Source organism: Eleginops maclovinus, chromosome 20 (assembly GCF_036324505.1).
Source record: "Eleginops maclovinus isolate JMC-PN-2008 ecotype Puerto Natales chromosome 20, JC_Emac_rtc_rv5, whole genome shotgun sequence".
Classification (NCBI taxonomy): domain Eukaryota; kingdom Metazoa; phylum Chordata; class Actinopteri; order Perciformes; family Eleginopidae; genus Eleginops; species Eleginops maclovinus.
In genome coordinates this window covers 29,947,439-29,971,238 of record NC_086368.1, presented here as the reverse complement: position 1 = coordinate 29,971,238, position 23,800 = coordinate 29,947,439, and the positions used below count along the sequence as shown (strand labels likewise).

Here is a 23,800-nt window from a genome sequence, read left to right as displayed (position 1 = left end):
AGCTGGGGTATTTCGACTACAATGTGTCGTTGCGCTTTTCGGACATCGCATGCTCGAGGGAGGCGCTTTTGCTGCCCTCGCAGTCGCAGCAGAGCCCTTCATATACAGATGACTGCTTATTATTATGAAGCTATTTAAAATCGTCATTGCTGTTGAATACATGACCTGTCTTATTGGTATGCATGTTGTTTGATTCATGTTGCATTTGTATCAGACTTTTCTTTGAATTTTGAAAAAAAAAAAAAAAAATCTTAACCTGTCGTCTTTGGGGGGCCTCCTCCTACTCGGGGGCCCTAGGCAATTGCCTACCATGCCTACCTGAACGCGACGGGCCTGACTGCAGGTATGGTATGTGTGCTAGCAGCCCAGAATCCACAATCTATATTAAATAAAGATATTTTAGTTCCTTTTGCAATTTGATAGTTTTTCCCTAAAACAACAAATAAAAACACCATTAATTTCACAGCTGAATATGTTCTATCCATAATCACATACAGTTGGATCTGTGTGTGTTGTTATTATTAGCAGAGAAAATGTGAAGTTTGTACAACTACATACAATTAATCCTACCAATCTAGATCGGAACCGGGTTCGGTTGGGGTGGGGGGGGGGGGTCGAAAATATTTCCATTACCCAAAGGGGTCTGACTGTAAAAGTTTGAGAACCGCTGGGTTAGAGTGAGTTTGTCTCTGTAACGCTTCAATCAGGGGGTCCCTCTGTACCCTTTACAGAGTTACAGTCAGGAAGAGAAGCTGTGTGGAAACCAAGGAGTTCAGGTAGTTTCAGGTTTATGGAGTTTAATATCATATGTGTGTATCCATGCAACCACAAGCTACTCTACTGAATTCTAGGAGAGGCTTTGAAGGTCTGTACCATAGTGATGATCGGACATCTCTTCTTCCTCCTGATCAGAACCTGCAGCAGAGAAAATCAAACATAGATTACATAAAGTCAACTTTTATCCAAACAGAAATATTATGGCTGATCCAATAACAACATGTCCTTCTGGGTATAATCTTTTTAGAGCAGTGGTTCTCAAACTGAGAAGCGCGCCCCCCCTAGTGGGCAGTGGAGGTACTGCAGGGGGCGCGTGAAGCTTGTTAGGAAGTTGTAAACAAACATTGTGTGCGCTTTATTATATAAAAAATACATAGACTTCTTATTGCTACATCAAAGTTATCTTGCACATTTTATTGAACCAAATATGTTTCTAACTTGCAATATCATTATTTCTGCTCTTCCAGAGACCTCTCTCGTGTGTGTGCTGGGGGGGGGAGGGCTGCTCGCTCACGGACACGCTGCAAAACGTACACTCTACAAGGCTCGATGTGGACAACGCTCGTATGACAGAAGTGTTTTTGCGTAAACAGGAGCAATCTGTCCAGCAGCTGGCCAAAAGGCATCATATTCAGAGGAGAGATGCACAGCTTTCTGCTGTAAATCAAAGCTCTGTTGCCCCAATGACGAGTAAGGTGGGAGATGTACTGAAGTCTGATTTGAGGGTTGACTATATTTCACATCATTAATCCAAATCTGTAAAGTAACGGGATTACATACATGTAGTGGAGTAGAAGTACAAAGATGCAAAACCTGAAATACTCAAGTACAAGTATCTCAAAAGTGTACTTGAGTACAGTTCCTCAGTGAATGTGTAAATGTACTGCAGGTATGGTATGTGTGCTAGCAGCCCAGAATCCACAATCTATATTAAATAAAGATATTTTAGTTCCTTTTGCAATTTGTTAGTTTTTCCCTAAAACAACAAATAAAAACACCATTAATTTCACAGCTGAATATGTTCTATCCATAATCACATACAGTTGGATCTGTGTGTGTTGTTATTATTAGCAGAGAAAATGTGAAGTTTGTACAACTACATACAATTAATCCTACCAATCTAGATCGGAACCGGGTTCGGTTGGGGGGGTCGAAAATATTTCCATTACCCAAAGGGGTCTGACTGTAAAGGTTTGAGAACCGCTGGGTTAGAGTGAGTTTGTCTCTGGAACGCTTCAATCAGGGGGCTCCCTCTGTACCCTTTACAGAGTTACAGTCAGGAAGAGAAGCTGTGTGGAAACCAAGGAGTTCAGGTAGTTTCAGGTTTATGGAGTTTAATATCATATGTGTGTATCCATGCAACCACAAGCTACTCTACTGAATTCTAGGAGAGGCTTTGGTGTGAAGAAAGGTGTGAGAGCCATTTGGGCATTTTATTTACTGTACTTATCGACCACTTGATGAGCACATTGCACATTCTCTAAAGTTAACATTAATGAACCTAATTATAATCATACAGTTTACCTGACATTGGGCTTTGTTTATGGGCCGCCATAAGTTCATGTTTTTGTTGTTGTAGAAAATAATCATAGCACACCGTAGTGCGCACGCTCAAGAGGGCAGTCTCAGGTAGAGATGGCGTTGCCAGCGTGACAAAGAAAAAGGTCTGAATGGAAGTCTGGAAGGGGCAAGGGAAGAAGGCTCTGACCGCACGCATCCCTAGCTGTATTTTTGTGAGTATACATTTTGTTTGTGCTGTGCAGAAGTCCCAAATCGGCAGTGGGCCGGCAAAGGATTTATCCACAACCAAGGAATACAGCATTTAAATGGAACCATGAAGTATCTGGGATTTCATGGGAGTCAATACTCGAATGCGCACCGCAGACTAAGAGGCCTTTGAACATTTGGATACGCGTAATCGGCCGCTACAAAAGGCCTTCTCCAAACCAAGAAACACACACTGATCAGAAGGACCTCTTAAACAGCCGTTAGTCTAGCTATACAAACCATTGTAGAAGCGGATAACTCCCTCCAGATCAGAATCTGCAGCAGAGAAAATCAAACATAGATTACATAAAGTCAACTTTTATCCAAACAGAAATATTACTGATGATCCAACAACAACATGTCCTTCTGGGTATAATCTCTCAGAGTGAGTTTGTTCTTGATGAATGTTTGAGTCAGCAGGAATGAATGTGTGTGTACAGATGACCCCTGAGGGACACCATCACACACTCCTCCTGCAGTCTGACTGAGACTTTGATTCTCTTCTCATTCAGGTCTCTGTTTCCACTGCTGTACATTACTCATGCTTTCAGTCGTCTGGTATCTAGTAGAAGGAACTCGTTGAATAGTTTAGCTCTTTGTGAATAGTTGTGCTTTGCTAAAGTAGGCTTTCATCTCCATTGAATGACTCCATTACTCTGATCTTTGGTCCTGAGTTTGTCTCTGTAACGCTTCAATCAGGGGGCTCCCTCTGTACCCTTTACAGAGTTACAGTCAGGAAGAGAAGCTGTGTGGAAACCAAGGAGTTCAGGTAGTTTCAGGTTTATGGAGTTTAATATCATATGTGTGTATCCATGCAACCACAAGCTACTCTACTGAATTCTAGGAGAGGCTTTGAAGGTCTGTACCATAGTGATGATCGGACATCTCTTCTTCCTCCAGATCAGAATCTGCAGCAGAGAAAATCAAACATAGATTACATAAAGTCAACTTTTATCCAAACAGAAATATTATGTATGATCCAATAACAACATGTCCTTCTGGGTATAATCTTTTTAGAGCAGTGGTTCTCAAACTGAGAAGCGCGCCCCCCCTAGTGGGGCGTGGAGGTACTGCAGGGGGCGCGTGAAGCTTGTTAGGAAGTTGTAAACAAACATTGTGTGCGCTTTATTATATAAAAAATACATAGACTTCTTATTGCTACATCAAAGTTATCTTGCACATTTTATTGAACCAAATATGTTTCTAACTTGCAATATCATTATTTCTGCTCTTCCAGAGACCTCTCTCGTGTGTGTGCTGGGGGGGGGGCTGCTCGCTCACGGACACGCTGCAAAACGTACACTCTACAAGGCTCGATGTGGACAACGCTCGTATGACAGAAGTGTTTTTGCGTAAACAGGAGCAATCTGTCCAGCAGCTGGCCAAAAGGCATCATATTCAGAGGAGAGATGCACAGCTTTCTGCTGTAAATCAAAGCTCTGTTGCCCCAATGACGAGTAAGGTGGGAGAAGTACTGAAGTCTGATTTGAGGGTTGACTATATTTCACATCATTAATCCAAATCTGTAAAGTAACGGGATTACATACATGTAGTGGAGTAGAAGTACAAAGATGCAAAACCTGAAATACTCAAGTACAAGTATCTCAAAAGTATACTTGAGTACAGTTCCTCAGTAAATGTGTAAATGTACTGCAGGTATGGTATGTGAGCTAGCAGCCCAGAATCCACAATCTATATTAAATAAAGATATTTTAGTTCCTTTTGCAATTTGTTAGTTTTTCCCTAAAACAACAAATAAAAACCCCATTAATTTCACAGCTGAATATGTTCTATCCATAATCACATACAGTTGGATCTGTGTGTGTTGTTATTATTAGCAGAGAAAATGTGAAGTTTGTACAACTACATACAATTAATCCTACCAATCTAGATCGGAACCGGGTTCGGTGGGGGGGGTCGAAAATATTTCCATTACCCAAAGGGGTCTGACTGTAAAAGTTTGAGAACCGCTGGGTTACAGTGAGTTTGTCTCTGTAACGCTTCAATCAGGGGGCTCCCTCTGTACCCTCTACAGAGTTACAGTCAGGAAGAGAAGCTGTGTGGAAACCAAGGAGTTCAGGTAGTTTCAGGTTTATGGAGTTTAATATCATATGTGTGTATCCATGCAACCACAAGCTACTCTACTGAATTCTAGGAGAGGCTTTGGTGTGAAGAAAGGTGTGAGAGCCATTTGGGCATTTTATTTACTGTACTTATCGACCACTTGATGAGCACATTGCACATTCTCTAAAGTTAACATTAATGAACCTAATTATAATCATACAGTTTACCTGACATTGTGCTTTGTTTATGGGCCGCCATAAGTTCATGTTTTTGTTGTTCTAGAAAATAATCATAGCACACCGTAGTGCGCACGCTCAAGAGGGCAGTCTCAGGTAGAGATGGCGTTGCCAGCGGGACAAAGAAAAAGGTCTGAATGGAAGTCTGGAAGGGGCAAGGGAAGAAGGCTCTGACCGCACGCATCCCTAGCTGTATTTTTGTGAGTATACTTTTTGTTTGTGCTGTGCAGAAGTCCCAAATCGGCAGTGGGCCGGCAAAGGATTTATCGACAACCAAGGAATACAGCATTTAAATGGAACCATGAAGTATCTGGGTTTTCATGGGAGTCAATACTCGAATGCGCACCGCAGACTAAGAGGCCTTTGAACATTTGGATACGCGTAATCGGCCGCTACAAAAGGCCTTCTCCAAACCAAGAAACACACACTGATCAGAAGGACCTCTTAAACAGCCGTTAGTCTAGCTATACAAACCTTTGTAGAAGCGGATAACTTCCTCCAGATCAGAATCTGCAGCAGAGAAAATCAAACACAGATTACATAAAGTCAACTTTTATCCAAACAGAAATATTACTGATGATCCAACAACAACATGTCCTTCTGGGTATAATCTCTCAGAGTGAGTTTGTTCTTGATGAATGTTTGAGTCAGCAGGAATGAATGTGTGTGTACAGATGACCCCTGAGGGACACCATCACACACTCCTCCTGCAGTCTGACTGAGACTTTGATTCTCTTCTCATTCAGGTCTCTGTTTCCACTGCTGTACATTACTCATGCTTTCAGTCGTCTGGTATCTAGTAGAAGGAACTCGTTGAATAGTTTAGCTCTTTGTGAATAGTTGTGCTTTGCTAAAGTAGGCTTTCATCTCCATTTAATGACTCCATTACTCTGATCTTTGGTCCTGAGTTTGTCTCTGTAACGCTTCAATCAGGGGGCTCCCTCTGTACCCTTTACAGAGTTACAGTCAGGAAGAGAAGCTGTGTGGAAACCAAGGAGTTCAAGTAGTTTCAGGTTTATGGAGTTTAATATCATGTGTGTATCCATGCAACCACAAGCTACTCTACTGAATTCTAGGAGAGGCTTTGGTGTGAAGAAAGGTGTGAGAGCCATTTGGGCATTTTATTTACTGTACTTATCGACCACTTGATGAGCACATTGCACACTCTCTAAAGTTAACATTAATGAACCTAATTATAATCATACAGTTTACCTGACATTGTGCTTTGTTTATGGGCCGCCATAAGTTCATGTTTTTGTTGTTCTAGAAAATAATCATAGCACACCGTAGTGCGCACGCTCAAGAGGGCAGCCTCAGGTAGAGATGGCGTTGCCAGCGTGACAAAGAAAAAGGTCTGAATGGAAGTCTGGAAGGGGCAAGGGAAGAAGGCTCTGACCGCACGCATCCCTAGCTGTATTTTTGTGAGTATACATTTTGTTTGTGCTGTGCAGAAGTCCCAAATCGGCAGTGGGCCGGCAAAGGATTTATCCACAACCAAGGAATACAGCATTTAAATGGAACCATGAAGTATCTGGGTTTTCATGGGAGTCAATACTCGAATGCGCACCGCAGACTAAGAGGCCTTTGAACATTTGGATACGCGTAATCGGCCGCTACAAAAGGCCTTCTCCAAACCAAGAAACACACACTGATCAGAAGGATCTCTTAAACAGCCGTTAGTCTAGCTATACAAACCTTTGTAGAAGCGGATAACTCCCTCCAGAAGAGAACCTGCAGCAGAGAAAATCAAACATAGATTACATAAAGTCAACTTTTATCCAAACAGAAATATTACTGATGATCCAACAACAACATGTCCTTCTGGGTATAATCTCTCAGAGTGAGTTTGTTCTTGATGAATGTTTGAGTCAGCAGGAATGAATGTGTGTGTACAGATGACCCCTGAGGGACACCATCACACACTCCTCCTGCAGTCTGACTGAGACTTTGATTCTCTTCTCATTCAGGTCTCTGTTTCCACTGCTGTACATTACTCATGCTTTCAGTCGTCTGGTATCTAGTAGAAGGAACTCGTTGAATAGTTTAGCTCTTTGTGAATAGTTGTGCTTTGCTAAAGTAGGCTTTCATCTCCATTTAATGACTCCATTACTCTGATCTTTGGTCCTGAGTTTGTCTCTGTAACGCTTCAATCAGGGGGCTCCCTCTGTACCCTTTACAGAGTTACAGTCAGGAAGAGAAGCTGTGTGGAAACCAAGGAGTTCAGGTAGTTTCAGGTTTATGGAGTTTAATATAATACAGTGGGGCAAAAAAGTATTTAGTCAGCCACCAATTGTGCAAGTTCTCCCATATAAAAAGATGAGAGAGGCCTGTAATTTTTATCATAGGTACACTTCAACTATGAGAGACAGAATGGGGGAAACAATCCAGGAAATCACATTGTAGGATTTTTAATGAATTAATTGGTAAATTCCTCTGTAAAATAAGTATTGGGTCACCTACAAACAAGCAAGATTTCTGGCTCTCACAGACCTGTAACTTCTTCTTTAAGAGGCTCCTCTGTCCTCCACTCGTTACCTGTATTAATGGCACCTTTTTGAACTGGTTATCAGTATAAAAGACACCTGTCCACAACCTCAAACAGTCATACTCCAAACTCCACTATGGCCAAGACCAAAGAGCTGTCAAAGGAGACCAGAGACAAAATTGTAGACCTGCACCAGGCTGGGAAAACTGAATCTGCAATAGGTAAGCAGCTTGGTGTGAAGAAATCAGCTGTGGGAGCAATTATTAGAAAATGGAAGACATACAAGACCACTGCTAATCTCCCTCTATCTGGGGCTCCACGCAAGATCTCACCCCGTGGGGTCAAAATGATCACAAGAACGGTGAGCAAAAATCCCAGAACCACACGGGGGGACCTAGTGAATGACCTGCAGAGAGCTGGGACCAAAGTAACAGAGGCTACCATCAGTAACACACTACGCCGCCAGGGACTTCAATCCTGCAGTTCCAGACGTGTCCCCCTGCTTAAGCCAGTACATGTCCAGGCCCGTCTGAAGTTTGTTAGAGGGCATTTGGATGATCCAGAAGAGGATTGGGAGAATGTCATATGGTCAGATGAAACCAAAATAGAACTTTTTGGTAAAAACTCAACTCGTCGTGTTTGGAGGAGAAAGAATGCAGAGTTGCCTCCAAAGAACACCATACCTACTGTGAAGCATGGGGGGGGAAACATCATGCTTTGGGGCTGTTTTTCTGCAAAGGGACCAGGACGACTGATCCGTGTAAAGGAAAGAATGAATGGGGCCATGTATCGTGAGATTTTGAGTGAAAACCTCCTTCCATCAGCAAGGGCACTGAAGATGAAGCGTGGCTGGGTCTTTCAGCATGACAATGATCCCAAACACACCGCCAGGGCAACGAAGGAGTGGCTTCGTAAGAAGCATTTCAAGGTCCTGGAGTGGCCTAGCCAGTCTCCAGATCTCAACCCCATAGAAAATCTTTGGAGGGAGTTGAAAGTCCGTGTTGCCCAGCGACAGCCCCAAAACATCACTGCTTTAGAGGAGATCTGCATGGAGGAATGGGCCAAAATACCAGCAACAGTGTGTGGAAACCTTGTGAAGACTTACAGAAAACGTTTGACCTCTGTCATTGCCAACAAAGGGTATATAACAAAGTATTGAGATGAACTTTTGTTATTGACCAAATACTTATTTTACACAATCATTTGAAAATAAATTCTTTAAAAATCCTACAATGTGATTTCCTGGATTTTTTTTTCTCATTCTGTCTCTCATAGTTGAGGTATACCTATGATAACAATTACAGGCCCCTCTCATCTTTTTAAATGGGAGAACTTGCACAATTGGTGGCTGACTAAATACTTTTTTGCCCCACTGTATGTGTGTATCCATGCAACCACAAGCTACTCTACTGAATTCTAGGAGAGGCTTTGGTGTGAAGAAAGGTGTGAGAGCCATTTGGGCATTTTATTTACTGTACTTATCGACCACTTGATGAGCACATTGCACATTCTCTAAAGCAGTGGTTCTTAACCTGGGTTCGGTGAGTCAGTCTCAGGGGTTCGGCGTAGGTCAAGACACACACATGACTCATATGATTCGTGATGACACGCCCCGCTTGGCCTATTTGTGCTGCAGGGAATTAGGTGAGCTCAGTAGTCGACTTGTGATTGTCGTGATTTCTTTCTTAACATTTGAATCCCTTCATACTAACTATGTCGAGCAAACAAAGAAAGTGGTCGGACGAATATGTACAATATGGATTCACATGTATAACGGAACGTGATGGGAGTCAGCGTCCTAACTGCATGATTTGCAATGCCAATTTGAGCAATTCTAGTCTAGCACCGGCAAAACTGAGGGAACATTTCCTTAAGCAGCATGGAGATGGGGAATACAAGAACACAACACTCGCTGAATTCAAGGTGAAGAGAGCCAGATTCGATGAAGGCTACTCTGCCTGTTCTCGGCTTTGTACCCATCAACAAACCGATCCTCACAGCATCGTACGAAGTTGCTTACCTGATCGGAAAGCAGGGCAAACCACACACCATTGGTGAAACACTCATAAAACCAGCTGTGTTGAAGATGGCGAATATCATGCTGGGAAAAGCGGCTGAAGTTAAGTTATCCCAAATTCCTCTTTCAAACGACACCATCAGCGACAGAATAGAGGACATGAGCAAAGACATCTTGGCTCAAGTAGTTGCAGATCTGATTTCAAGCCCGGCAAAAATCAGCCTCCAACTCAACGAGACCACAGACGTTTCCAATCTAAGCCAGCTTGCTGTATTCGTGCGCTATGTGAAAGACGACGTGATAAAGGAAGATGTTTTATTTTGTAAGCCTCTTACAACAACTACGGCAGCCAATGTGAAGAAACTTGTGGATGACTTCTTCAGAGACAACAATCTTTCGTAGGATATGGTTTCTGCAGTTTGCTCGGACAGAGCTCCAGCCATGCTGGGAAGAAAGTCTGGTTTTGGTGCGCTAGTGAAAGCCGATGCACCACACATCATTGTTACGCATTGTATTCTGCACAGGCATGCGTTGGCAACAAAAACCTTGCCTCCAAAAACTGGCAGAAGTATTACAAATTGTAGTGGAATGCGTGAACTATGTGCGAAATACTGCTCTGAGGCACCGTATCTTCAGTGAGCTGTGTAAAGAAATGGGCTCTGAATTCGAGGCACTTCTGTACCATTCTAACGTTCGGTGGTTATCCCGGGGACAGGTGCTGAATCGTGTTTTTGCCATGCGTGTGGAAATAGCCCTGTTTTTGCAAGAGCACCAACATTGTCATGCAGATTGCTTCAAAAATTCTGAGTTCATTCTCATTTTAGCGTACATGGCTGATATCTTCGCAGCTTTCAATCGTCTCAGTCAGCAGATGCAGGGCGGTGGAGTCAACATCATCGAAGCAGAAGAAAACCTGAAGGCTTTTCAAAAAAAGCTTCCGTTATGGAAACGACGAACAGAGAACGATAACTTTGCAAACTTTCCCCTGCCGGATACTGTGTAAGTAAGATCGAAGATGTGTCTGGAATCGGAGACATTTCTGTACCCGCGGAACTGAAGCAAGCAATTGCCACGCACTTGGATGAGCTTGCAAAGTCTCTCGACGGATACTTCCCTACAAGAGAGTCATATCCAGCATGGGTGAAAAGGCAGATGTCAATGACAAATACCTCCACGAAATCATTGAAATTCAGCAGAGCCAGGTTCAACAGCAACTCTTCAGAACAACAACGCTCTCAATGTTTTGGTGTCAACAAATGGTAACGTACCCTGCTATTGCTAAGAAAGCCCTGGAGATGTTCATACCGTTTGTTACAACATATCTTTGAGAGCAATCCTTTTCGAGGATGCTGGACATAAAAACGAAGAGAAGGAACAGACTTGGTTGCAAAATGACATGAGAGTGACACTTGCCAAGGTGAAGCAGCACATTTCTGAACTGGTCTCTCAAAGGCAACAGCAGAAGTCGCACTGATTTGCAGTAAGTATTCATTATTATGTCTTTGTGTGAAAATCATGTTTTGCTGGTTTTGTTCTTTGAACACAGTGATGTTGATGCACGGTTCTTTTTGTGCACCAGTAAAACATATACCTATGTCTTGAATTTGAAATCACGTTTTATTTTTCCAATAAAGAAGGGTTCGGTGAACGCACATATGACACTGGAGGGGTTCAGTACCACCAACAAGGTTAAGAACCACTGCTCTAAAGTTAACATTAATGAACCTAATTATAATCATACAGTTTACCTGACATTGGGCTTTGTTTATGGGCCGCCATAAGTTCATGTTTTTGTTGTTCTAGAACAGGGGTCTTCAACGTTTTTCAGGCCAGGGACCCCCAAACTGATGGAGAGTTGGAGCAGGGACCCCCTACTATTAATATGGCATACAATTGTGTTTTATATTAAACGGGGCCTAGTGCAGTGTGTAAACATAGATACTGTTATTGTACATTCAATACTAAGCTATTCAAATAATACACAGGTTAATATATTCATGTTTTTATTTTAAACAAGTGCAAGGTACAGTGTGGCCGTACCACTGCCATTTATGAACATATATCTTGCACACAACACAGGGCTATTAAAATAAATCACAATAAAAGTTTGAACTTTAAACAAGTGCAAGGTGCAGAGTGGCTGTGCCACTGTCATTTATAAACAAACACTGAGCTATGAGATTTTAACACTAAACATGCATGAGGATGGGACAATGAATCCTCAAACCATCTGTGGATGGCACACGTACTCTCACATCAGTGAGATGTCTGACCCTGATGAGCAGCACACAGCTGATCCAGCCTTGGACGGATGGAGGTTGTCAGGCAGAGGGTCATATCAGCCTCAGGCTGCAGCCTTGACCTGTATTTGTTTTTCAAGTAAGTCAGTGAGGAAGAGACTTCCGGTAATGGCGGGGTGCTGAGAGGCTGCGAGAGACCAACCCTCCTGACTATAATTCCTTAAAACTTTAAAATTCTACTCATCAGTAAAATCTTATTTCTGATTTCAACAAATTAGTGACAATGTCACAAACGAGGAGGAAGGCGGCTGCCCAACAACAGCAAAAGCGAGAAAAAGACACCGAAAGAAGGCTTTCTGAATCTGAACATGAGGACGTTAAAGATGGCGAGAGCGAATCTGAAACTCATGACGATAACCCCACAAGTAGCCCCAGTACTTCGGATGTCATGAAAGCTATACAAGGAATGGAAAAGCGAATTACAGATAAGATAGATGGAGTACTGGAAAGGGTCAAAGAAATAACTGAAAGAGTTGAAGAGGCGGAAGAACGCATCTCGGGGGCAGAGGATGAAGTAAACCAACTGAAAACTCGCATTAATACTCTAGAATCCCAAGTGAAGTTGCTGCTAGAGAAAGTGGACGAAACGGAAAATCGGAGTCGGAGAAACAATGTGAGACTAGTAGGCTTGCCGGAGAACGAAGAAGGACGAGATGCGTGTAAGTTTTTAGAAAGTTGGATTCCGTCAAACCTAGAAATGAAGGATACCGCGCTAGCATTGGAACGAGCACACAGAATCGGTCCACGGCCTGAGGCAGAGAAGAACGACGTCAATACCACTCCACCTCGACCGAGAACTCTCATTATGAAGTTTCTTAACTACAGGCAGAAGGAAGAAGTGTTGCGGGCGGCCAAAGCTAAAGGGACAGTAAAGTATAAGGATCAAGCAATCCGATTCTTCCCCGACGTCACCGCTGAAACACACAAGAAACAGAGGGCTTTCGATGGAGTGAGACAGAAGCTACGGCAGAGGGGAATTGATAAACATCGTGTCATCTTTCCTGCGCGACTGCTCCTCACCTACGACGGGAAAACCAAGCTGTATGACACTCCTGCCGAGGTGGAGCGTTTCATGGAAGGACTGGATAACTGAGAAAGAGAGGTGTCGTTTAAAACTGATTTTTGCTATATCCTGATTTTTGTCTGCAGTTGTGTAGGCTATGTTAAAAGTATGCTTAGTTAAGAATAGTTAATGCAGACGGACTGATCACTTCTGATAGTCGAGGATTTATTTTAAATTTATTTATTTTTTCTAGTTTGGAATATCAGCCGATTTTGTTTTCGTTTTTCTTCTTTCAGTCTTTGATCTTTTTTCAATGGTTGTCTGATAGATGGCCTTTTTTTGTTGTGTTTATCCAAAAGGGGATAATAAGACTGAAGCCTAGTTTGATTAACATAGTGTAGCTATTCTGAACAAAGCTCTGAATTATTCTCAGATTGAGAAAATATGATTTAAATTATGCTATCTACATTTTAAGGCGTGTGAAATTTGAAGTTTTATCTGGTGAAAATTTGAGTAGAATAGTAAAAGGTAAAGGGTTGTGTGAAAGTAGGTAAGTGAGAGAGCCAATCAGTAGTTAGCTCCTCACAGATGTGTGGATCTAATGTACCCATACAGGGAGCAAACACAGAGGGGGGAGGGGGGATACAGAATGTAAGGGTTTGTGTGAAGGGACTTACAAGGTTTAGCTTGAGAGTCTTGGTTTGTGTGGGGCTTATTGTGTTATTGTGTGTGTTTTTAGTTTTTAGTTTTAACTTCTCGGTGGTAGGTCTGTCTCATGATATGAAAGGGGTGCATATGGTGAGTAATTGCAGTAAAACATGTCTGAATTTGAAAAGGTGAAATTCATAACTTGGAATTGTAGGGGAATGGGTAGTCTTAAAAAAGTTAAACAAGTAATGGACAGAATCAAATTACTTCAGGCCAAAATTATATTTTTGCAAGAAACACATATGTCAACAGGGGAAACTATTAGAATACAGAGGAGATGGCAGGGTCGGGTCTTCTCATGTTGCTATGCCTCAAATGCCAGAGGGGTGATGATACTCGTTCACAAAACCATCCCCTTGCAAATTGAAAAAGTAACGAAAGATACAGCTGGTAGATTTATTATAGTTGAGGGATTTTTGTTTGGAGATAAAGTTAACTTAATTAACGTGTACGGCCCTAATGATGATAGTCCTGCTTTCTTTAGTGATTTGTTCCTTTCAATATCAGGTTTAAGAGGCCAACATATTATGGCAGGCGATATGAACTGCACATTGGATCCAGTGAAAGATCGCTCAACTGGCTTAGATATTACACATACCAAATCTAGAAAAATTATAAAACAATTTATGAGAGATTTAAATATGTTGGATATTTGGAGACACTTTAATCCTAGCTCTTTGGTTTACTCATGTTATTCTGGTACACACAAAACTTACTCACGCATTGACTACTTTTTGGTATCAGCAACACTGCTTTCAAAGATAGCAGATTGTACATATCATACTGTGGTAATATCTGACCATGCTGCTGTATCACTAACATATGCTGATAAAAGGATGTCCAACACGCCTCCTAAATGGCGATTGCAGGCAGGATGGCTACAAGACCCTTTATTTGTAGAATTTCTGGGTAAACAAATTGACTTTTATTTTGAAATAAATACATCTGAAACATCCGCTTGTATAAGATGGGAAGCTTTCAAAGCCTACATTAGGGGCCAAATTATTGGATATTGTAGCTCAAAAGTCAAACAATCTAGAAGAGACATAAGGCAGCTGGAGAGACAGATCAGTGAATTGGAAAGGACTATATATCAGAATAGAGTAGCAAATAAAGATGAACATGATAAATTACTTCTTTTAAGGGCACAATATAATGGAAAGTCAGCAGTAAAAGCCGCAGCAAAAATAAGTAAACTAAAACAGAATTTCTACGAGCATGGAGATAAATCAGGAAAACTACTTGCTTGGCAAATTAAAAAAAGGCAAGAGGAACGGGCTATTGTTACAATTGAAACACCATCTGGAAATATTATAGATCCAATTAAGATAAATGAAGCTTTCAGAGACTACTATAATAATCTATATAGTCCAGATATTTCTCCTAATGATGAGCTACGAACACAATTTTTAGAAGACCTTGATTTGCCTCAGATCTCAGAGGAAGATCAGCTGAATCTTGAAGAGGGGATTACTGTAGAAGAGATAGCATTAGCTATTGATGCAATGACATCAGGAAAAGCGTCAGGTCCGGATGGTCTACCAATAGATATTTATAAGAAATTTAAAGACAAATTGATAAGTCCCTTTTTAGACATGGCAGTAGAGGCATTTGAATTCGGCCTTCTTCCAGCATCAATGAGAGGAGCACTAATCACACTGTTACCAAAACCAGGAAAAAGTAACACAAAATGTGAAAACATGCGCCCAATAAGTCTTCTTAATTCAGATACTAAAATAATATGTAAAGTGTTGGCACGGAGATTGGAAGCAGTATTACCTAATTTAATAGGAGAGGACCAAAATGGTTTTATACAACGCAGACAAGGATTTCACAACGTCCTTCATAACCAGCGGAATGCGCAAGACACTGCAATCTTGTCACTGGATGCAGAGAAGGCCTTCGACCGTGTAACGTGGCCCTACCTCTTTGATCTTTTGGCTAAATTTGGCTTTGGGGAGAAATTTTGCAAATGGGTTAAAATTCTCTGTAATGACCTAGTAGCTGAGGTACTTACGAACAATACAGTGTCGAAACCTTTCAATATATCTGGGGGATGTCAACAGGGATCGCCTCTCTCTCCTCTCCTCTTTGTAATTTCTATAGAACCCTTAGCCATTGCAGTTAGAAAACATATGGACATTGCTGGAGTTAAAGTTGGTCAGGTAGAACACAAAATTGCTTTGTTTGCCGATGATGTTCTCTTTTTTCTCAAAAATCTTAGTCATTCTATACCGGCTCTTTTAGTGTTTATAGGAACATTTGGGAAGATATCAGGATATAAAGTAAATCACTCAAAAAGTATGTTAATGCTTCTAGACGATAACGATAGGGTACAATTCCAGAACAACCCTATCATTTTTCATTTAACCGATAGCTTTACTTATCTGGGAATACGAATTGTACCAAAACTAGAGAACATAGTTTCTGTAAATTATGAACCACTATTGGAAAATATTTCTAATTCTATTGATCGATGGACATTACTACCCATATCCTTAATCGGTCGTATAAATGTTCTGAAAATGAATATTTTACCCAAATTACTGTACTTATTTCAGAATATTCCTTTGTCACCCCCAAAGCATCTTTTCATGAGACTTACTAAGTTATTCACTAACTTTATTTGGAACAACAGGCGTCCCAGGCTCCGCCTTTCACTCTTGTACTTGCCTTATGATAGAGGGGGGCTCCAGTGCCCTAATGTGCAATGGTATTATTGGGCGGCTCAGCTCAGAACCATAATGTTTTATTTTTCTACAGAAGGTCCCCCATCATGGGTTAATATGGAATCAGCTGAAGTCACACATGGTCTGACCCTAAAAGGGTATATATACTCAGCCAATCTCAAACACCATCGGAAAAAATGTTCAAACCCAATTGTTCTTAATATGATCAATGTATGGTATGTGGTGAAGAAATATTTTGGTATTCCTCATAATTTGTCTAGTTATAGCCCCATTTGGGGTAATACAGACTTCAAACCAGGAAGATTGGATGCAGGTTTTAAAAGCTGGGCAGATAAAGGGATAAGGTCTATTAAAGATTTATATTCTTCAAGCAAACTAATGTCTTTTGAGGAACTAGTTAATACATTTAATATACCTAAAAATCATTTCTTTAAATATTTACAAATAAGAAACTTTATTTTTGTAGCTCAAAAGAACTCTTTAGACATGCCAGTACTAAACAGCTTAGAGACAGTAATGGGAAAAGACTGCTATGCAAGAGGTTTAATTTCACATCTATACAGAACTATAACATCAGGATCACAAGAATCGTCAATTAATAAATTAGAAGCCTGGAAGAAAGACCTAAAAGAAGATCTGAGTATGGATGATTGGTCAGAGGCATGTAAGGAAGCTCAGACACAAACAATAAGTGTAAGATTGAAATTATTGCAATATAAATGGTTGATGCGGACTTACATAACTCCAGCTATTCTACACAAGTACAACGGAAATATTCCTGATACCTGTACAAAATGCAGCAAACTTAAAGGTGATTTTTATCATTGCATATGGGAGTGTGAAAAAATAATGTTTTTCTGGAAAGGGGTGAGGGATATGATCAATAAAATGACAAGTATCAATCTAACATTATCAGCAAAAACATTTATTCTGCACTTATACCCTCTTGAAATGCCTTTGAGAAGAAGGGAATATGCTTTCCTTGACATGTGTTTGTTGCAAGCAAAGCGTTTAATAGCTTTATCTTGGAAAAAAATCCAAGCACCGCATGTAAATGACTGGCTGAAAGAAATGGCGACTAACATGGTCATGGAAAAAATAACTTATATAGTGAAAGGTAAACGCAATAAATTTGAGGAGATATGGTTACCATTCCTATCCTTTCTGGAAGAGGGTGGAGGTAATGGGATGCCAAATATAAGTAATACTGATACTGACTGAGAAGCTTTTTATTTTTATTTTTGTTCTTTCTGTTATATTGTTGTAATTTTAATTTGGTGTATGTTTGGATTGTATTTTTTATACTGTGCTGTACTATCCTTCAATTTCTGTGTTTCATGTGTAATTATATGAATGTTAAAATCCAATAAAAAATATTTGGGAAAAAAAAAAGAAAAGTCAGTGAGGAAAATCCACTTTCGCAAAGATAGGTTGTGGCAAAGGGCAAAAGGCTCATCATGGCTTTTCCTGCCAATTGCGGAAAGTCTTTCTGGCAAGAGATCCAGAACTGGGTGAGTGGTTTTGTGTCATATATGTGTCTGAACGTACTGTCAGCTTTTGGAGAAGTAAAAACTCCCGAATAGACTTGCGCAATTCCAGCACACGTGACAACACTGTTCCACGTGAAAGCCACCGAACCTCGGAATGGTAGAGTAGCGCAGTGTGTTCTTCTCCCTCAGCAGCACAGAGATTCGAGAAGAGACGTGTTTGCAATGCGCTCTTCTTGACTAGGTTGACTACTTTCACTACCGAGTCCATGACATCTGCCAATTCAGCGCTCATATCTTTGGCAACAAGTGACTCCCTGTGTAGCATGCAGTGCGTCCAAATCACTTGCGGAGACACATCCCTTACAAGCGCGATTAGTCCACTTTTTAAACCAGCCATGGCTCTTGCACCGTCAGTGCACAGCGCAATACATTTTGTCCACGGAATGTCATTCTCTCTGAAAAAAACATCGATCACTTTGAAGATTTCAGAACTAGTTGTGCGTTGAGGGAGGCACTTACAAAACAAAAATTCCTCCTGCATTTCCTTATCATCGACAAAGCGCACAAACGCCAGAAGCTGGGCGTCCTTCGACACATCTGTTGACTCGTCTAATTGTAACGCAAATGCATCTGCCAACCTCAGCTTCTCTATCAGTTGCATCCTCACATCAGATGCCATCTCGTCTATACGGCGAGCTATGGTTGTGTCCGACACTGGAATGGTTTTCAGTTTATTAATGTCAATATCATTTCCATACATGGTTTTACACATATCGGTTGCTGAAGGCAATATTAAATCCTCTGCAAGTGTGTAAGGCTGTTTCTTCTGGGCAATCCGAAGAGCAATTTGATAAGAGCATTTCAAAGCTAGCTCCCCAACTTTGGCTGATTTTCTGATCAATGTCTGTTGACCTTGGAGGGATTTGAGGCTAGCTTGGAAGTATTCAACAGGTTTGTCTTTTAAGTGGCTGTGTGTTGTCTCCAAGTGACGCTGCAGCTTTGATGGCTTCATAGATTCATTTGAAAGAACAGTAGAGCAAATGACAAACATTGGAAACTCAATGCCATCTGTCTCCTTAAAGGTAAACCCGAACTTCAGATAATGATCTGAATATTTGTCTTCTCCCTTTTGCGCTTACCCTTATTAGCTGCAACATCTGCAGGCGCAGCAGGTTCTGCCTCGTCACTTGCATGTTCACTGGTGGATGGTATCTCGCTTGTGCTTGTTGATTTTTTCGCTCGAGTTACAAAACGATCCATTTTATATGTATGGTCTTCTCAATAATGTCGCTGCGTGCCTCCCTGTGTCTGGGTCTTCAGTAAACTGGGGCCTGAATAGGCTCTCGTCCAATCACGGGGAACCTGACAGAGCCAGCGCATAGACATAATATTATGTCTATGAGCCAGCGTGTGTCACACGGCCTCGTGATTGGCACATCTGCCTCCATTTTTCCGTTCGCTATAATATTTTGGATTTGTGTTGTGCATTTAAAGACATTGCAATTTGTGGGAAAAAACGGTTTGTAAAAAAAAATATATATATAAAAAATTGTCTAATCAACCAAAGATTTCGCGACCCCCCTGCAGTACCTCCGCGGACCCCCTGGGGGTCGCGACCCCCCTGTTGAAGACCTCTGTTCTAGAAAATAATCATAGCACACCGTAGTGCGCACGCTCAAGAGGGCAGTCTCAGGTAGAGATGGCGTTGCCAGCGTGACAAAGAAAAAGGTCTGAATGGAAGTCTGGAAGGGGCAAGGGAAGAAGGCTCTGACCGCACGCATCCCTAGCTGTATTTTTGTGAGTATACATTTTGTTTGTGCTGTGCAGAAGTCCCAAATCGGCAGTGGGCCGGCAAAGGATTTATCGACAACCAAGGAATACAGCATTTAAATGGAACCATGAAGTATCTGGGTTTTCATGGGAGTCAATACTCGAATGAGCACCGCAGACTAAGAGGCCTTTGAACATTTGGATACGCGTAATCGGCCGCTACAAAAGGCCTTCTCCAAACCAAGAAACACACACTGATCAGAAGGACCTCTTAAACAGCCGTTAGTCTAGCTATACAAACCTTTGTAGAAGCGGATAACTCCCTCCTGAAGAGAACCTGCAGCAGAGAAAATCAAACATAGATTACATAAAGTCAACTTTTATCCAAACAGAAATATTACTGATGATCCAACAACAACATGTCCTTCTGGGTATAATCTCTCAGAGTGAGTTTGTTCTTGATGAATGTTTGAGTCAGCAGGAATGAATGTGTGTGTACAGATGACCCCTGAGGGACACCATCACACACTCCTCCTGCAGTCTGACTGAGACTTTGATTCTCTTCTCATTCAGGTCTCTGTTTCCACTGCTGTACATTACTCATGCTTTCAGTCGTCTGGTATCTAGTAGAAGGAACTCGTTGAATAGTTTAGCTCTTTGTGAATAGTTGTGCTTTGCTAAAGTAGGCTTTCATCTCCATTTAATGACTCCATTACTCTGATCTTTGGTCCTGAGTTTGTCTCTGTAACGCTTCAATCAGGGGGCTCCCTCTGTACCCTTTACAGAGTTACAGTCAGGAAGAGAAGCTGTGTGGAAACCAAGGAGTTCAGGTAGTTTCAGGTTTATGGAGTTTAATATCATATGTGTGTATCCATGCAACCACAAGCTACTCTACTGAATTCTAGGAGAGGCTTTGGTGTGAAGAAAGGTGTGAGAGCCATTTGGGCATTTTATTTACTGTACTTATCGACCACTTGATGAGCACATTGCACATTCTCTAAAGTTAACATTAATGAACCTAATTATAATCATACAGTTTACCTGACATTGTGCTGTGTTTATGGGCCGCCATAAGTTCATGTTTTTGTTGTTCTAGAAAATAATCATAGCACACCGTAGTGCGCACGCTCAAGAGGGCAGCCTCAGGTAGAGATGGCGTTGCCAGCGTGACAAAGAAAAAGGTCTGAATGGAAGTCTGGAAGGGGCAAGGGAAGAAGGCTCTGACCGCACGCATCCCTAGCTGTATTTTTGTGAGTATACATTTTGTTTGTGCTGTGCAGAAGTCCCAAATCGGCAGTGGGCCGGCAAAGGATTTATCAACAACCAAGGAATACAGCATTTAAATGGAACCATGAAGGTATCTGGGTTTTCATGGGAGTCAATACTCGAATGCGCACCGCAGACTAAGAGGCCTTTGAACATTTGGATACGCGTAATCGGCCGCTACAAAAGGCCTTCTCCAAACCAAGAAACACACACTGATCAGAAGGACCTCTTAAACAGCCGTTAGTCTAGCTATACAAACCTTTGTCGAAGCGGATAACTCCTCCAGAGAGAATCTGTAGCAGAGAAAATCAAACATAGATTACATAAAGTCAACTTTTATCCAAACAGAAATATTACTGATGATCCAACAACAACATGTCCTTCTGGGTATAATCTCTCAGAGTGAGTTTGTTCTTGATGAATGTTTGAGTCAGCAGGAATGAATGTGTGTGTACAGATGACCCCTGAGGGACACCATCACACACTCCTCCTGCAGTCTGACTGAGACTTTGATTCTCTTCTCATTCAGGTCTCTGTTTCCACTGCTGTACATTACTCATGCTTTCAGTCGTCTGGTATCTAGTAGAAGGAACTCGTTGAATAGTTTAGCTCTTTGTGAATAGTTGTGCTTTGCTAAAGTAGGCTTTCATCTCCATTTAATGACTCCATTACTCTGATCTTTGGTCCTGAGTTTGTCTCTGTAACGCTTCAATCAGGGGGCTCCCTCTGTACCCTTTACAGAGTTACAGTCAGGAAGAGAAGCTGTGTGGAAACCAAGGAGTTCAGGTAGTTTCAGGTTTATGGAGTTTAATATCATATGTGTGTATCCATGCAACCACAAGCTACTCTACTGAATTCTAGGAGAGGCTTTGGTGTGAAGAAAGGTGTGAGAGCCATTTGGGCATTTTATTTACTGTACTTATCGACCACTTGATGAGCACATTGCACATTCTCTAAAGTTAACATTAATGAACCTAATTATAATCATACAGTTTACCTGACATTGGGCTTTGTTTATGGGCCGCCATAAGTTCATGTTTTTGTTGTTCTAGAAAATAATCATAGCACACCGTAGTGCGCACGCTCAAGAGGGCAGTCTCAGGTAGAGATGGCGTTGCCAGCGTGACAAAGAAAAAGGTCTGAATGGAAGTCTGGAAGGGGCAAGGGAAGAAGGCTCTGACCGCACGCATCCCTAGCTGTATTTTTGTGAGCATACATTTTGTTTGTGCTGTGCAGAAGTCCCAAATCGGCAGTGGGCCAGCAAAGGATTTATCGACAACCAAGGAATACAGCATTTAAATGGAACCATGAAGTATCTGGGTTTTCATGGGAGTCAATACTGGAATGCGCACCGCAGACTAAGAGGCCTTTGAACATTTGGATACGCGTAATCGGCCGCTACAAAAGGCCTTCTCCAAACCAAGAAACACACACTGATCAGAAGGATCTCTTAAACAGCCGTTAGTCTAGCTATACAAACCTTTGTAGAAGCGGATAACTTCATCCAGACGAGAATCTGCAGCAGAGAAAATCAAACATAGATTACATAAAGTCAACTTTTATCCAAACAGAAATATTACTGATGATCCAACAACAACATGTCCTTCTGGGTATAATCTCTCAGAGTGAGTTTGTTCTTGATGAATGTTTGAGTCAGCAGGAATGAATGTGTGTGTACAGATGACCCCTGAGGGACACCATCACACACTCCTCCTGCAGTCTGACTGAGACTTTGATTCTCTTCTCATTCAGGTCTCTGTTTCCACTGCTGTACATTACTCATGCTTGTCTTTTCCATGTAGTCCGCTGTTATCTGATACTCATTTTCAAAGTGCACCTTGAGCAACTTCTCGGCAACAGCAAATCCTTTATCTGCAGTCATATGAAAGCACTGCGTATAATATCCCTTGGCTGCCCCCTAGTGTATTGCTCAAGATAGTACAAACAGTCTCCGTTACAGCTGGTCTTTGCTTCCAAGCAGTGCTCAAACGCCTTCATAAATGTGTTGACTGCAGAGGATTTCCATCATAAGTTGGAATTTTTCAGCGCGGGCAGCAGTTGTTACGTTTGCATTGAACAAGGAGAGCTGTTATGTCATTCTGTTGTTGCAGCAGATTGTAGAGACCTGCTGCCTGGTTTTGGCCTTGCAGGGGTTGAAACACTTGTTGGCCTAGAGTGGGTTTGAAAGGGCTGAAAGCTTTGACTGAAGGTTGTCTTTGATTGTAACTGAGGGGGTTGAGAGGCTCTGGTACTGAATGTGAGCTTTGTTTGTGCTGCAAACAAACGGAGTGGGTAAAGGATTTATCGACAACCAAGAATTACAGCTTTAAATGGGACCATGAAGTATCTGGGTTTCCATGGGAACTGTGCGAGCACACCTTTGTAGAATAGCGGTGATAAGCTTCACAGCCACGATCAGAACCTTGCAGCAGAGAAAATCAAACATAGATTACATAAAGTCAACTTTTATCCAAACAGAAATATTACTGATGATCCAACAACAACATGTCCTTCTGGTATAATCTCTCAGAGTGAGTTTGTTCTTGATGAATGTTTGAGTCAGCAGGAATGAATGTGTGTGTACAGATGACCCCTGAGGGACACCATCACACACTCCTCCTGCAGTCTGACTGAGACTTTGATTCTCTTCTCATTCAGGTCTCTGTTTCCACTGCTGTACATTACTCATGCTTTCTTTTCCATGTAGTCCGCTGTTATCTGAAACTCATTTCAAAGTGCACTGGCAACTTCTCGGCAACAGCAAATCCTTAATCTGCAGTCATATGAAAGCAGCTGCGTATAATATCCCTTGGCTGCCCCCTAGTGTATTGCTCAAGATAGTACAAACAGTCTCCGTTACAGCTGGTCTTTGCTTCCAAGCAGTAGCTCAAACGCCTTCATAAATGTGTTGAACTGCAGAGGATTCCATCATAAGTTGGAATTTTTCAGCGCGGCAGCAGTTGTTACGGTTGCATTTGAACAAGGAGAGCTGTTATGTCATTCTGTTGTTGCAGCAGATTGTAGAGACCTGCTGCCTGGTTTTGGCCTTGCAGGGTTGAAACACTTGTTGGCCTAGAGTGGGTTGAAAGGGCTGAAAGCTTTGACTGAAGGTTGTCTTTGATTGTAACTGAGGGGGTTGAGAGCCTTGACTGACAGATGGCTTTGGTTGTGATGCAAAAAGAGTGGGTAAAGATGTTGAAACGGCAACTTGGTTTTTCACCAAATTT

General features: G+C 41.7%; 1 protein-coding gene and 1 long non-coding RNA gene across 9 annotated transcripts in view; both read right to left on the bottom strand.

Moving 5' to 3' along the window:
* LOC134882975 (butyrophilin subfamily 1 member A1-like) overlaps window positions 1–23,800 on the bottom strand; it is a 158,419-nt gene that overhangs the window by 42,989 nt on the left and 91,630 nt on the right. The window lies entirely within an intron of this gene.
* LOC134882984 (uncharacterized) lies at window positions 3,409–22,662 on the bottom strand. Its single transcript, XR_010168213.1, has 4 exons — window positions 22,054–22,662; window positions 6,540–6,575; window positions 5,319–5,354; window positions 3,409–3,452 (listed from the first exon to the last, which is right to left on the bottom strand). It is a non-coding gene; the product is annotated as an uncharacterized LOC134882984 (long non-coding RNA).